Source organism: Triturus cristatus, chromosome 6 (genome assembly GCF_964204655.1).
Source record: "Triturus cristatus chromosome 6, aTriCri1.1, whole genome shotgun sequence".
In the NCBI taxonomy this organism is placed as follows: Eukaryota; Metazoa; Chordata; class Amphibia; order Caudata; family Salamandridae; genus Triturus; species Triturus cristatus.
This window is the reverse complement of record NC_140589.1, coordinates 138,524,014-138,539,290: the sequence shown is the minus strand read 5'-3', so window position 1 is coordinate 138,539,290 and position 15,277 is coordinate 138,524,014.

Here is a 15,277-nt window from a genome sequence, read left to right as displayed (position 1 = left end):
TTGACCCAGTACAATGCGTTCTGGCTGTTATGAAACCTTTCAAAAGCATTGTTGCAAAACATTGGCCAAACACTTTAATCTGCTTGCCTAAACAAAAATCATGCACAAGGACATATGTTCTTTATTTACATACAAATCAGCTGTTTAAATGCGTGCTATAACTGTCAAGCCAAAGCGCAGGCACGGCTCACCCCATCTTCCGCAGACACATCCCTTCCCTACATGGTAACGTAATCAGAGGAATGTGGATTGTCAAAACCGAAATTAGAGACGCCAATAAGGATGGAGCACACAGCTAGAAAAGAAGACAAATAAAAGAGTTGTTTATCCATGATCAAAACGCAGAATACAGAAAAAAATGTAAATTGATACTTGTATAGCGCACTACTCACCCGCAAGGGTCTCAAGGCGCTTGTACGAATACCGCTGTGGAACCCATCCTGGCTTTCCCTGTGAGGTGTCCACTCCTGGGCACCCCCAAGGTGGAGGCCAGGCATCCTTAGCGTTGTGGGGGCCGTTGTGGAGATTAAGCAAGCTATTGCCCAGAGTTGCAGAGTGGGACTCCATGATTGGAATAGGCTCCGAGGCGAGAATTGTCAGGTCCGTGGAATTTTGAGCCCAAGACCCGCCGAGGCGGGGAATTGAACCCTGGTCCCCGGCCAGACCTCTGCATCAGGGTCTGCCGCTCTAACCATTGAGCACACTTCTCCAGAAAAGACTACAAAGGAAGATACCAGAATGCTTCTCAGAGTTTAGAGCTTGTGCAAGTGAGGTTATAGCTTACAAATAAGCCTTCTTTTTCTTATATTTCAAGGATGGTGGGTGCAAAGACTGTGTGGTCTTTAGTTATTTGTTTGCAGACAAAGTCACATGCTCGTGGGTGTGCCCTAAACCTATTGTTTTTCTTTTACTGATTAAACTAGGACAGAAGGTTGGTCTGTGTATTTAGCAGCACCACCTTTTTAGGTCTCGCCTTGACAGCACATGCGCTGCATGCGCTGTCTCAGCGAGACCTAAAGTAATCTTTATGTTGGGTTAAATTTCATGTTATTTGTCTTTTCGCTTGCTATTGGCTTAGCTGTGTTAGTGTTGTTGGTATCTCCTTTTCTGTTGGCTGTTGGTGATTTCCTAACTTCCGTGTAGTCCCGATACAGCGGCGCCTAACTACTGTGTTATTTCACTCTGCTTGCACTTCTTTCAGTGCCATCTGTTTCAGTGGCATCTGTTTTGCAGGCTGTAGTCTTCCTTTGTAATTGGAGATTTTCAAGCAGGCTGGATGCACCCACCTCCCTTCTGCTTGATGGGCTCTTTTCTTCGTGGAGCCTGCCCCTTGATACGTCTCGCCTGAGCCACTTTTTATCGATTATAGAAAGCAGCTGCTTACTCGCACGCACCATTGTACCCCCCCCCAAAATCAATACTCTTTGTGTTGCTTGGCCACATTCTTTTATTTATTTTATTTGATTAAGGAACTTCGCGTACTCTTTTCTCCTGCGCCGCGTCGATCAAACACCAAGGGAGCCTGGTGTAGCGTGAAGGCCGGCTGTTGATTGCCGCTTGCCCCGCTGCTCCACCGTTGTTTTCCGTTGTCTTGCCTGGGTGCAGGCTCAGCACACGCTGCCCCCGCAATGCTGCTAATCAAAGTGGTCCACTCCAGGTGAACCGCTGCTGCTTCGGCGGGGGTGTAGGCTCTCTTTACACTGCTCCCGCCGGCTGGTAGCCCTCCAGAAAACGCTGCTTGAGCAGATGGCGAGGGTGGAGGCTCTTCCTATACTGCTCCCACCGGCCCAACGATGGTTACCGCTGCTGGAAGGGGACAAGCGCAGCCTGGTCACAAAGCACGCAAAACCAGCCCTGCCGTATTCCAATTCCTTCCCAGCGTCATCGTTCCTCACACAATAGGGTTTCTCCCTATTCTTCTTCTGCCTCCTTGTGTCTCCATGGGCCTAGAAGCCCCTATTTATCCCCCCCTTCCATTTGGCCCCCGATCCTGGGGCTTACACTTACGGGCTACTTCTTTTCCATAGAGGGGCTTCACGCCCCCGGACGGCGTTTGACCCGGGCCCCTCATGGGTCCGGCTTCGCCTCCCCCAGCCCGGGTTTCATCTTGCTTCTTCATACATTCTGCCATCAATATGCAGCCAAGTAGTGTTACTGAACTTCTCTGTTATCTGCGTGTCCTTAACTACAACACTATGGACTCTCTGTACTGCGATGGTTTGTTTTCACTGTTCCCCATGGAGCAGGCTGCAAGCGCACAACACCACGACTATAATGTCTGGTAGTTCAAAAAGAAAAATATTGGATTTTGCTTTATTGATGCCTTTTTACATGTGTGTGCTTGTGTAAACGTGAGCATGCATGCGAGTGTGTACATGTTTGCGTTTATATGTGTGTGTAAAGTTGGGGGTGTAGTCTGTGTTCTAAATGGTGCAGCACTACAATCTGTACTATATCTGTGAGATGTGTGGGTATGTGTGTTTAGGCCACTTGCACCACTGCCGCCTGTACTGTACCCAGAATATGTAAGTGAGGTTTGCAGTCCTGCTGCTCGACTTGCCCCACGCAGCACCAGTTCTTTATCTAGACAGAAAGATGAACGCCTGTTCGTTACTGTTTTACCTGTTCTGTGTGTGTATGGGAAGCTTCCGCTACTGGTATACAACCTATATGTTTTAGTGTGTGGGAGAAGCCCACACTAATGTTTCCCATGCTGTGTATGTTCTCTAGGGGCGCTTAAATGTGCTGCAGTGTATCTTGTATGTGTATGAGGCACTTGCACTGCTACCACCTGTTCTGTGCCTATTCGGTGGTCGATTGATTGCTTGCTCACCGAGCTGCGGTGTGTTGTAATAAGGTCGATTGGTTTTGCGTTATTTGTAATGTTTGGGATATTCCCGGGTGCTGTCTCCCAAATGAAACATTTGCTTTTATTTACGGACTTTGTTCCACTTTGGCGTTTGTATTAAACACAACCTGTATTGCTGTAACATGTAGAAATACGTGTTTTTTCATACATAACCTATATTTGTAAAGCGCACAGTCACACATAGGTTTCTTGTGGGTGAGTGACAGGTTTTTTGTTTCTTGTTTTACATAGCACTTCTCACCACAAACAGCGTTTGTTGCAATCAATGCATTTTAATGGTACTCATTTTACCTACCTTGCAAGGATGAAATACTAAATCTCATTGCCAGGTTTAAACTTGTGATCGTCAAGCTCGGCGCATTTCTTAACAGCCAGCGACATGGGGCCAGATGCACAAAGCAATTTTGCAGTTGCAGAGGTCAAAGTTGAGCCGTTGCGACTACAAAATAGAATTTTTATGGAATCGCAAGTAGTGTTCCAGGCTCAATACAGATTCAGTATTTGGAAAGGGTGTGCAAAGAGCATACCTTCCAAATACCGATTCCTAAACTTATGTATTGCAACTTACATCCAGTTACAAAACATTAATATTTTACAACCAAATCCAAATTAATGGTAACCATTTACAATAGAGAAGGGATTGTCGATAAACATTTTTAGAAGCTTTGGTCCCTTGGACCACTGCCTGCTTCTAAAACAAGCATTTGCAATGCAATAGGTCTCGCATTTGTGAGAGTTTGAGCTGTTGGCATTGTAAACAACAATGCCTTTTATTTACGTGTTGTTTTTTAAAACATAATGAAAGGAATTTCCATGTGCAATGCCAATAGCTTAATCTCTCGCAAATGTGAGACCTATTGCATTGCAAATGCTTGTTTTGTAAAGCTATCCAGTGTTACTCCCAGGCCCCTGGCCCCACCTCTCTCTAGGTGTCTTATCTGAATACCCTCTCTACTTGTCCGTTCTGCAGTTTAAGTCACCGTCTCTGCAGGTCGCATCACTGTCACAGTGCACTATCAAATTTTCTCCTCAAAATCATAAAATTTAGCGTTAAAGCATTACTGTTTCTTGCTTTCTAAACAATAGTTCTGTCTATGCAAACCAAAAAGTACCACATGTGCACTTGCTGGTATTAAAGCTCTTATTTAACAGATTTACATGTTCATTTTTTATTGTGTCACAGGTCGGCCATAAGCACCCACCTTTCATCTTCTGCTGGCATCCAATGGCAAAGAAACGGTGACGGTGATAGAGTCTAGAACATAGCTATGCCCCATTAGGCACACTTCTCTCTTAACCCTCTTTCACTCTGTCTCTCACACATATATTCTGCTCCAATATCACGCCCTCTCCTGTAGTACATTATCCCTGACCCTTTAAAGCAAATCCTTCCCATTTTTTATAATTCCTTTTTTAATTGGTGTCATTGATTTTTCGCCTCCACTACCTCGTAACCTTTTTCCCAGTTTCTGGTTCTCTGGTGCCATAAAGTCATATGAATGGCAAAAGCTCTATGCAAATATGATCACTCCACTGCAAGCAGAAAAACTAAAGTAAAAAACTTTTTCATTTACAATGCCAAAAGCTCTAACTTTCACAAATGTGAGACCGATTGCATTGCAAATGGTTGTTGAACCAGGTGGTTGGGTAGAACCACCCCAGAGGGTGCACACTATAAATAGTATTGTTTGTTTCTGCTGAATACAGTTTACTTTCTTGTTCAATTGAGCGCAACACAGCTGTTTCTTTGTTTTTCACTTATAGAATGTTGGCATTTCCTTTCCTTAGATATTTGCTGCCTTCAGTTTGTCTTTGACTCTGATCACATGACCGAGTGTAGTTGGCAGTTGGGTTTTTTGTATTCCTCCTTGACAGCCACATACAATGGAAAGCTTAGGCGTGACTGAATAGGGCATCACTGGCAGGATGGGAAGGCAGAGTTGGGCACAGCCCCATTTACACTTGAATAGGCTGTGTCCTACTTCCACACAAAGGGCCTAACCACCCTGCATTGTCACTTCTGCCAACGTAGAGCCAGGGCAGGGGAGGCTGAGAATTCTATGCACTTTAAAGCCACTGTCTAGAAGCTTCTTCACCTTCCAGTATTATGAAAGTGCTGCTGCCTTGCTGTGCTGAGCTGCTGCCTGCTGCCCTCTTGCCTGGGGAAGAAGAACTGAACCTGCAACTTCATCTTGAAACTAGGGCCCCGGAGTGACTCAAAGGGCTAGTCTGCCGGCCTCCTGATCTGAGTCTCCAGTACTTAACAGTCTCTCCACAGTTTCTGGACCTGTCTTCAGCAAGATCCTGAACCTCAACAAGTGCCCCTCAGGTTCTGGACCCTTGGTGTAGTTCTTGAGCTCTTAAATTCAGCTTTTGGGCTGTTCACAACCACAAACAAGCCCATTTGTGCCAGAACTGTGCCACTTGTTCTGAAAATCAGTGCGAGCCACCACAAGTTCATCTCCTCACACAGCAAGTATCTATCGTCCACGTGGACTGCCAACACAAAGCACCAGGTCACCCGTTTGGACAACCGGGGTGCTCCTCGTGCCACACCGACCACTGGCAGCAACGCTATTCTTGCTCCCAGCGATCTACCACATGAACAGGACTATTGGCACCAAACCTGGGAAGGTAAACCTTCAGTGTGACTAATCTGGGACTGTATCCGACCTGTGCTCCATTGCAGTTGGCTTGAACTTTTGAATTTGACCCGGTTTAGCGCTACCAGATATCCCCAGTTGTTGCTTAATGCTTCTAGGTCCTATTTTGCAGTTTATTGTTTAAAAACTCCAGTTCTACAAATTGGATTTTCATTGTTTTGTTCTTGTTTTATTTATTAAATTAAGCTCTATTGTTCAAACGTAGTGTGGGATCTTTCTGTGTGGCGTTTGCACTGTTTTACTGCTCGAAGTGTGGCACAAATACTTCACACATTGCCTCTAAGTTAATCCTGACTGCTCTGTGCCAAACTACCAGGGAGTTAAGTACAGGTTAATTTGGGGTTTGCTTGTGCCTTGCCCTGACTGGGATTGTGGTTTCTGCTTAACCAGGGCTCACACCCGAGTCAACCAGTAACCCAATTAAAAAAAAAAACTATGTACTAATTACTATGTTTATTGCCTCCCTTCTCTGAACATTTTTATTCACAATTGTGGCTGTCATTGGGCCCCCTTTCCTTTGAACCCCAATATATTATGCTGTACTGAATCTTCTCTCTAGTCATTTTGACATCACCACGTTGAACAGGCATAATATTCCGACTTATGCCTACATTTTGCTAAGTGTTGTTTTGTAGTGACGTGTTATGTTTGCCTTACATTCCAGCTCGTGCTGTGTGTTCTAGTCTCCATGGTAATGTCTCTGCTGAGGCAGTTGGAGACTGGGGGACCACTGAGCTGGCAGTGTCTGATGGTGGTGCGTTGGAAAGACAATAAACTTCTTTCAACCTTATCCAGAGTATGCCATTTTGAAATATTGCTTGTGCCATTCAGAGCTACACAGACAGCTTAACACGTCCTGGTCGTGAAGAGAGCAGATTGCAGTTCTCTGTGCATTTCAATGTTAATAATCACAGGGTTTCTTCAACCACATTTGCAAATCATAAAACTAAATTAAAGTCTCAAATCAGCCGTAAATCGTGTATCATCAGCGAGAGCACACTTTGCATTTTTAGCGAAGTACCCAGGGTTTTGAGGGAAGAATTGAAGGCAGGAAAGGTAAACACTTTAATTAAAGGTAAATGTGTCATTAGTCGCATTCTGAACTAAGTTTTTCTTTTGTACAAACAGCAATTGTTCTCCAAAATGCAAATGTAATCTTACCTCTGCAACCAAAAACGTGGAAGCAGCTAGTCAGACTCCTAACAATTAATCAGTGTGAATACCTGTGTTCAACGGCATGTTGTTCTCGTTAAATGGAAATTTGCATATCTAATGATAAAGGCAATCAGAAACGAATCTGAACCCTGCCAACAACACGTTACTATTACAACAGGATTTTAGGAGACTAAAGATTATAGTGTAAATGAGCCAGAAACAGACAGTGTTCAGCATTGTCTGCTAAACTTTCTATTTAATGGAATTTTAATTCAGAAGAGAGGCAGAGAATCAACTGAAAACAGCACAAACTTGAAGGACAGGACATCATGAACTAATTATAAATACTGAGAGCTGCACTCTGTGAAGGTCAATTCAATAATGGACAGCTTCAGGGTTTTGGGGGCCCCTGTTTGTAGATGCTTTGAATTTATAATTCAATTTCAGCTCTTTTATGCCCTCCTTGGCCAGATCACTCCCAGCGAACAGGCAAACTTGTCCAAATTCGAAAGGTGTTTACATCTAATATTGAGGGATAGTGATGTTTTTAATATTGTAATGCTGCAGATCAGGGCATACCAATTCTCCTTACTTCCACGGATAGAGTAATTTCACAGATACACGCACATACACTCATCATACGCTTGGGCCCATTTCACTAACACACGCTCAATTACTCTATTAGCACTGGACATGAGAGAAACTCCTGAAACACCCTGTATCTACAGTAAGGTCAATGCGACCGAATTGATACTGTCCTGAGTCATGATTTAAACAGCAATAATCACATTAGAATATTCAATAAACGACAAGAAATAACCACCAACACTATATTTGAAATAATGATACTTTATCTAAAATTAGTTCAAAAGAAAGTCAATCAAAAGCAAAATCATTATTCTCATAGTTACCTATTCTAGCTAAATGTTATAAATGGGTCAGGACAGGTCTCTCAGTAGAAGTCTCCCGAGTCGCCGTCCTCACAGCATCGATCCTCACCAACACAGGTTTGGGAAGAAGTGGCCTTAGACCCTCGCTAGTCTAACAATATTTATAACAAATCTTTCAAAAATAATGCAACATAAAATGTTCTGAATATCCGTTGAGCCGCTGAGCAGAGCGAGCAGGAAAGGATGTAGCATCGCTACATTTGGAAAACCTCCGCTCAGAAAAATCACAAAAATAAAAAGACGGAAGAAGGAAACTCAAGTTTGCAAATGCTACTTTTGTAAATGCTCTTCCTCGGAACCATAGCGAAGCCACCACTGTAATCACAAAGTTCATTGTGGCTCTCTTTTCCTCCAAGGTTATTTGGACGCTTGCCTGGGGTCACTGTCATCAAGGAAACTTTCAAAACTCCAGCAGAAGCCATAGTCAGGTGACTTTCAACAAGGCCTCTCGTCATCTCATATTCACTCGAGCACAGGCTGTAAACGGCAGCCATTTTATCTTAGGCCAAAACGAACCATCTTAATTGAAAGAAACACAAACAACGTTACTACATCATCGCAATGATTAAACAGTGTTAATTCCCACTAATACCCTTATGTGTATGTAATTAACTAGCCATCTGCAACATAAATAAGCATTAGCACACGTTATTATTTAAAAAACATCAACACAAAACAAATAGCACACTTATATTAAATAACCGCACATTATTATTAAGCAACATATATGCATTCCCACGTGTATTTTCTCTTATCAGTATATTGATTAATCAAAGTCTCTCACAAAACAAATAATTATCGATTATAGATTAGTAATTTAAGTCTCGACATATAGACAAAACTGAAGCTTAAAAACCCAATAAATTTTCAATAGAAAACTCTGCTCCAGCAATCCCCCCTTTGATGAAATCATCACCAAATAAAACAACCCAAAAAAAAAAATGTAGTCCCATTCTAGGAGAAATTGGAAATGTCTTTTTTCTCTTTTCACAACACTACACACCAGACTCCCTCTCATCATCCCTCTTTGTTTCTAAGTAAACACTCTCCCTCAATTCTTCTAATTCTATTTCTTGTGGATCTCTTTTTGACCTTTTATGTTTCTTTTCAATATTTCTTTTGATAAATTTATTTTTCCCTCCCCTGTTTTTACAACACAAACACACCAATCTTAATATCAATAAAGCAACAATTACACATGTCAAAGGAAACAATATCTTACCTATAATAGTACTACCTATTTTTGCAATAAAACTCTTAACAGCAACTATTTTATTAGCTATTTTGGTCCAGATACTTTCAGCTTCCAGTGGTACCAATTCTTCATGCAAATCAGTAATATTTTTAATATAGACCTTCAGGTCCTTGCTTTCGTCAGGAATGTAAGTGAAACAATGTTGAACTTTCAGCATTCCGCAAACTCCACCCTCCTTTGCCAATAGAATATCAAGGGCAAGTCGATTTTGCATAGACATGGCACGTACGGCAATCATCTCCGTATTCACCAAAAGAAACCCTCCCGCGGTACTTGTCGATAAGCGATCCACCACTGTTGACAGTTTCCTAATTCCATATGCATTTAAAGAAATTCCCACTGCTGGAATTAAAGCTCCAAAGATATCACCAACTATTTCTGACCAAGTTTCTCTCTTAAATCGTGTTAGTAAATTAATATCTTCTACATCTTCTATTCTATCTATATGAAAGATCTTTGGAAAAACCAGGCCCACATAACATGTGCCATACCAATGGTCAGGCAACCTGTAATAAGCCTTGTTCCCACAAACATAATAAACTCCTGGGAAAACTGGATCTTCTCCTCCCTTGAAACCCCATCCTGTTGCAATGAAGTATGTATCATGACACTCACTAGTCCCAACAAAATATGTATCATATTGGGATTTCTTTCTTGTAATGCATAGCTTACCCTTCTGTGGTGCATCTAAAGCTAAAGTTGGTCTAGCCCCATTCCTCAACTCTTTCCCCATCTCAATGTCCCAAATTGTCTCACTCACTTTGTATTTCCCTGCCTTTTCATGCATGCTCATTCTCCTTTCCTCTACCGTGTTTAGGAAAGCCTTCTCCTCTTCTTTCATACTGCAAGTTAAATTGTTCTTAAAAATGTAATCTAATGTTAATTCTTCTTTTTCAATAAAAATCTCACCAAAAATGTTAGCTTCTTTCGCTGGATTCAGCTTTTTGTTCATAGGCAATTGCCCAAAAATATTATCTTTGTTAGACATAACGTAATCTATTTTCCCCAACAAATAAAAAACACTACTTAACACACTACATGAAATTCCATACGTGGCTGGTAAATGGTGATAAGTAACACCCTCTGAAACGGATGCAGGTAACTGCATACATACGTAGCAATCCCTTACTTCCATTGTCTTCACGTATTCATATAACAACTTTGAAAAAACATTGCTAGAAAAGTCATTAATTGACCTATCTTTATGTATGTAAGTATTACTAATTCTAGTTGGAACCACTTTTTGTGAATCCTTCTCTACATTAGTGTTCTGCTCGATTTTCCCGGCCTTCTTGTGTGGCACAATGATGGAATGTGACTTCAGTCTCTTATCATTCAAGTCTAAGGGTTAAAGTAGTGAATGGAGCCTATTTACTAGGCACTTCGACATGATTCTGTGCTCTTCCCCATAGATCAGGGCTCGCACACATAGCCTAGGGGATAGATTCGTTAGTATTAGGGATAACCTGTCCTGTAGTGAGGGTATTTCATGGACCTGTGCTGAATTCAGGCCTGGTAGGCCTCAAACGGGAGAGACTCCATCTTTCTTTCTGCTCCGGCAGCTTGGGATGCTTCTAGGTCAAATGTAATGTTTTAGTTATGAGGTGTTATTCGCTTGGAGAGAACCGGTTCAGGCCGGCCCTTATCGAAGGATTGTATTTTTCTTCATGCCGAAGACACTACATCAGGCCGGCCGGCTGGGAACGTGTCCTTGGTACGGGGAGGTACAAGAATTTGGTGGGCGGCAGGTTACGGGCCGGAATTTTCCATGAGGAAACGCACCTCTATATGGGTGAAAGTCTGAGGCAGTTACATGTTCAGTCCGTAGGCGGCATCTAGCCGTTAGCAGAAAAGCTACTACTTATTCCAGGGAAGACAGACGCCATCTTGAAGGCGGAGAAGAACCGAGAGACAGATGCTCTCCTAGCAGAATAGCCAGAGAGGAGAGAGTAGCCGATAAGGAAGAGGTCCCAGTGACTCGGAGAAGGGTGATTCCAGGCGAGCCGAGGCACAGACGAGAAGGGAAACTAGATGACCACTGAGTGCAGGCTACATACTACTAAGGTGATGTCGACCCTTTCTTATTAGAGTGTACAACTTAATCTTTCACTTTTCTTTGCAGGTTATGTGTTATATCGTAATGTTATGTGATTGTGTATGTAATGAGTAATAAAGTACCCAGTTTGTAGTGAACCAACATGTGCTGCGTGTTCTTGTATGAGAGGGTAGCCTATTCTTCTAGTCAGCTGCGGCTACATGAACAGATGTTAACCCTGATCAGGTAAGTGGTAACTGAATAAGGGAAAGAGGAGCCCCTCGAACCTGAGAACAGGCTATGCTTGAACTGGCAATCCTTGTGTGATCTGATGAATAGTGAGACTGATTCCCTTTTTGTATGTTATGGTGATCATAGGATGAACTGTCGTATGAGACTGCCGTCTAGGTAGAGAGGTCTGGATTCGTATAGGATCGCGAGGCCGCCACTTGTGATACTGTCGTATGGGCAGAGAGGTCTGGATTCGTAGGGGATCGCGAAGCCGCCGATTGTGCTGAGACTGCCGTCTGGGTAGAGAGGTCTGGATTCGTGTGGAATCGCGAGGCCGCCACTTGTGATACTGTCGTATGGGCAGAGAGGTCTGGATTCGTAGGGGATCGTGAGGCCGCCGATTGTGCTGAGACTGCCGTCTGGGTAGAGAGGTCTGGATTCGTATGGAATCGCGAGGCCGCCACTTGTGCTGAGACTGCCGTCTGGGTAGAGAGGTCTGGATTCGTGTGGGATCGCGAGGCCGCCACTTGTGATACTGTCGTATGGGCAGAGAGGTCTGGATTCGTAGGGGATCGCGAGGCCGCCGATTGTGCTGAGACTGCCGTCTGGGTAGAGAGGTCTGGATTCGTGTGGGATCGCGAGGCCGCCATTTGTGATACTGTCGTATGGGCAGAGAGGTCTGGATTCGTAGGGGATCGCGAGGCCGCCGATTGTGCTGAGACTGCCGTCTGGGTAGAGAGGTCTGGATTCGTATGGAATCGCGAGGCCGCCACTTGTGATACTGTCGTATGGGCAGAGAGGTCTGGATTCGTATGGGATCGCGAGGCCGCCGATTGTGCTGAGACTGCCGTCTGGGTAGAGAGGTCTGGATTCGTGTGGAATCGCGAGGCCGCCACTTGTGATACTGTCGTATGGGCAGAGAGGTCTGGATCCGTATGGGATCGCGAGGCCGCCGATTATAAGAGGTCTTGGTATGTATAGTAGGAATTCCCTGTCCTTAGGTGGTAGATATATGTGGTTGCACTATTGTAAATAGGTTCTAGGGAGGGGGTAACGTTCTGGCTGGGTTAGTGAGGCTCTGATGAGCGGGTTCTATCTGATCCGAAAACCCAAGCAGAACATTTGGCGTCACGAACCGTTTACGAAACCTGTGTGCGTTGTGGTTGTATCGTGTTTGCTTTCGGCGCATGCGTGGTTTCGTTTGAATATTATTTGTATATAATTGTGTGTAGTTTTCTTTTCTCTTTCTTCTTTTTCTTTTTCTCTTTTTCTTTCTTTTCCAAGATGTTTTCTAGAAAATCGAAATCTACTTTTAAGTTGCCCGTTGATATTCCCGGCTGGGATTCAACGCCTTATGAAGCCTTAGCCCGTGAGTGGGCTGATTCTACTGGTTTGAGTGAGAATTGGAATTCTTTTTTGGAGCTGGCGGAGCCGGCTAATGTGATTACTTGTTTACAGAAGGCGCCGGTATCTAAGGGTGATGAGCTTCCCGTTTTGGGGCGCAGAGGTTGGATTGTTCTGTCTGCGTACAGGATTCTGCATGAAAGGTTGTTGAAGTTACAGACCTTGCATAAGGATTTGGAAGCGAACTTTGTTGAGATTCAGAATGCTCATACTTTGTTGCGATGTCAAAATAAGTTGCTTGCTGATAAACTTGAGACGTACCAAACTATTGCAGAGAGGGCGGCTGTGCGAATTGCTCGTTATAAATACAAGAATCGGCGTGGTCGGGTTTCGACGCGAAAGGTGCGTCTGGTCGTGGCGAAAGCCGGACTGGATTGGAATCCTGATGAATGGGATGGTAATATCTGGAACTCGAGTGATTCTCCTTCCTCGGGTGAGGAGTCTGCCAAGCGCGAGTCCTCTCGCTCCGTTCGTGATTGTAAGTCTGCTTCTTGCGCCTCTGATGGTGCACCCCGTGATTACGCTCGTCCTTCGAGTGGGGTCGATGCTTCTTACACTGATTGTTCCTCTATGTGTACTGGTCGAGCTCCTTGTGATGCTCGTCCCGCGGTCTCGGTGCATCCAGTTTTTCGGCGGAAGTTGCAGCAGGCTCCCGGTGCTCCGAATGGTATTGCTTTAGACTCTTTGGAGGATTTTACTCAACAAGAAATTAGTGATATTTTGCAGCGATTTCGGCAGCGAGCTGGTGAGACCTTACTCACATGGATGGTGCGCCTTTATGAACTGGGCGCTGCTGGTATTATGTTGGATACTAGCGATTGTTTGAAGTTTTGTTCCTTGAGTTCGGATTCTACTGTACAGGATCATTTTCGTAACTTTAATGCTGGTGGTCAAATTTCTTTGCTTCAATTGGCGACTGAGGGTTGTAATCAAAAATATCCTACTGAGTCTGACTGGCCTGTGAATGACAAACCGTGGTATACTTTGCGCGATGCTGCACAACGTCTCAAAGAGGAGGTGATGAAAACGGCAATTTTTCTAAATACTGCTGACAGGTTGCTTGATGGTTTCTTGACATCTTCTGTGCGGAATCGTATTATTCGTTCTTCCCCTGTTGCTTATAAGCAGGTCATGATGACTTTATTGATTAATCAGACTGGTAACATGTTATCTGTGGTGCTGGAATCGGTACGCCAACTCGGTGAGTTGGGTGAGTGGTTTAAACCTGAACGGCAGTCCCGGCCTGACACTCGTACTCCTGGTGACAATAAACTTACTAGACGTGATATGTTTTTTGGTCTTATGGCCGATGGTGTGCGGAAGGAGGACATTGATGGTGAGACTACTTCTCGTTTGTGGGAAATGTTTCGCAAACGTGGCTTGGATCGAAAGGAGGGTGCCCGGCGTGTTCGGACAACTGAGTGTGATCGTGGTTTTTCTGACGGTAGCGGTGATGACGACCGCCGTGGGCGCTCTGATCGTCGTGATGATCGACGTTATGTACGTGATTTGTCCCCCCGTCGTGTGAGAGACAGGGAGAGAGAGGGGGAAAGAGAGAGGGGGAGAGATGATTATGTTAACAGCAGACGTAGAGATGATAGGGATCAATCCCCTGAGTTGAGAAGGAGAGAGGATCGACACATATTGGCCGATCGAAACCCGCAGTACAATGCAGAGAACAGGAATCCATTTCGTAATGGAGATGGATATGAACAGGAGGTATCGATACCTGGGAAACGTGAGAGTCTTTATCCTGATTTATCCTGGTACACAGAACGCAGTAAAGATGACTAGGAAATAGGTCAAGCTCCAGTACACAGATGGGCTCACAGAGATAATAGACCCTATGTAGATATTGATATTTATTGGAGACATCGTAATATCCAAAGGGCCCGAGCATTGGTAGATACAGGAGCGGAGGCCACTCTTATTCATGGAAAATCAAAGAAGTTTAAAGGTCAGCCTTTTACAATTACCGGATTAGGTGGAAAGGAAACTCCCGCAGTTCAAACTTTACTTGAAATGAGAATAGGTAGAATTCCTAGAAAAGAATACTCTGTATTAGTGGTGCCACTCTTAGAATTCATAATTGGAATTGATATTTTGAAAGGAATGACTTTGCACTTAGATGATGGATGTTACCAATTTGGAACTAAACATTATATATCGTCCAGGCCTGTACGGGTTGGTCGTTTAAGAATGCCCCCCATAAAAGTTCCCCAGGCGACAAAAGTGGTTCGTCAGAAACAGTATCGTATTCCAGGTGGTCATGAAGAGATTAGTACCACTATTCAGGAGTTGGTGGATGCAGGAGTTATAACCCCAGTTACTTCTGCTTGGAATAATCCTGTTTGGCCTGTACGTAAGAGTGATAATTCTTGGCGCATGACTGTTGATTATCGAGAATTGAATAGACACACACCCTCTTTGACTGTTGCAGTACCGGATGTTATTACCCTAATTGAAAGAATCCAAAAACATCCAGGTACATGGTATGCGTCCATTGATATTGCTAATGCTTTCTTTTCGATTCCGATTGCCCCTGAGTGTCAGGAACAATTCAGTTTTACGTGGAACGGGCGTCAGATGACGTTTAGAAGTCTTCCCCAGGGCTATGTGCATAGTCCTACGATATGTCACCGGCTGGTGGCAGAGCATTTGGCTGAGGTACCAGTTCATCCGCAAATTCAGATATGTCACTATATTGATGATATT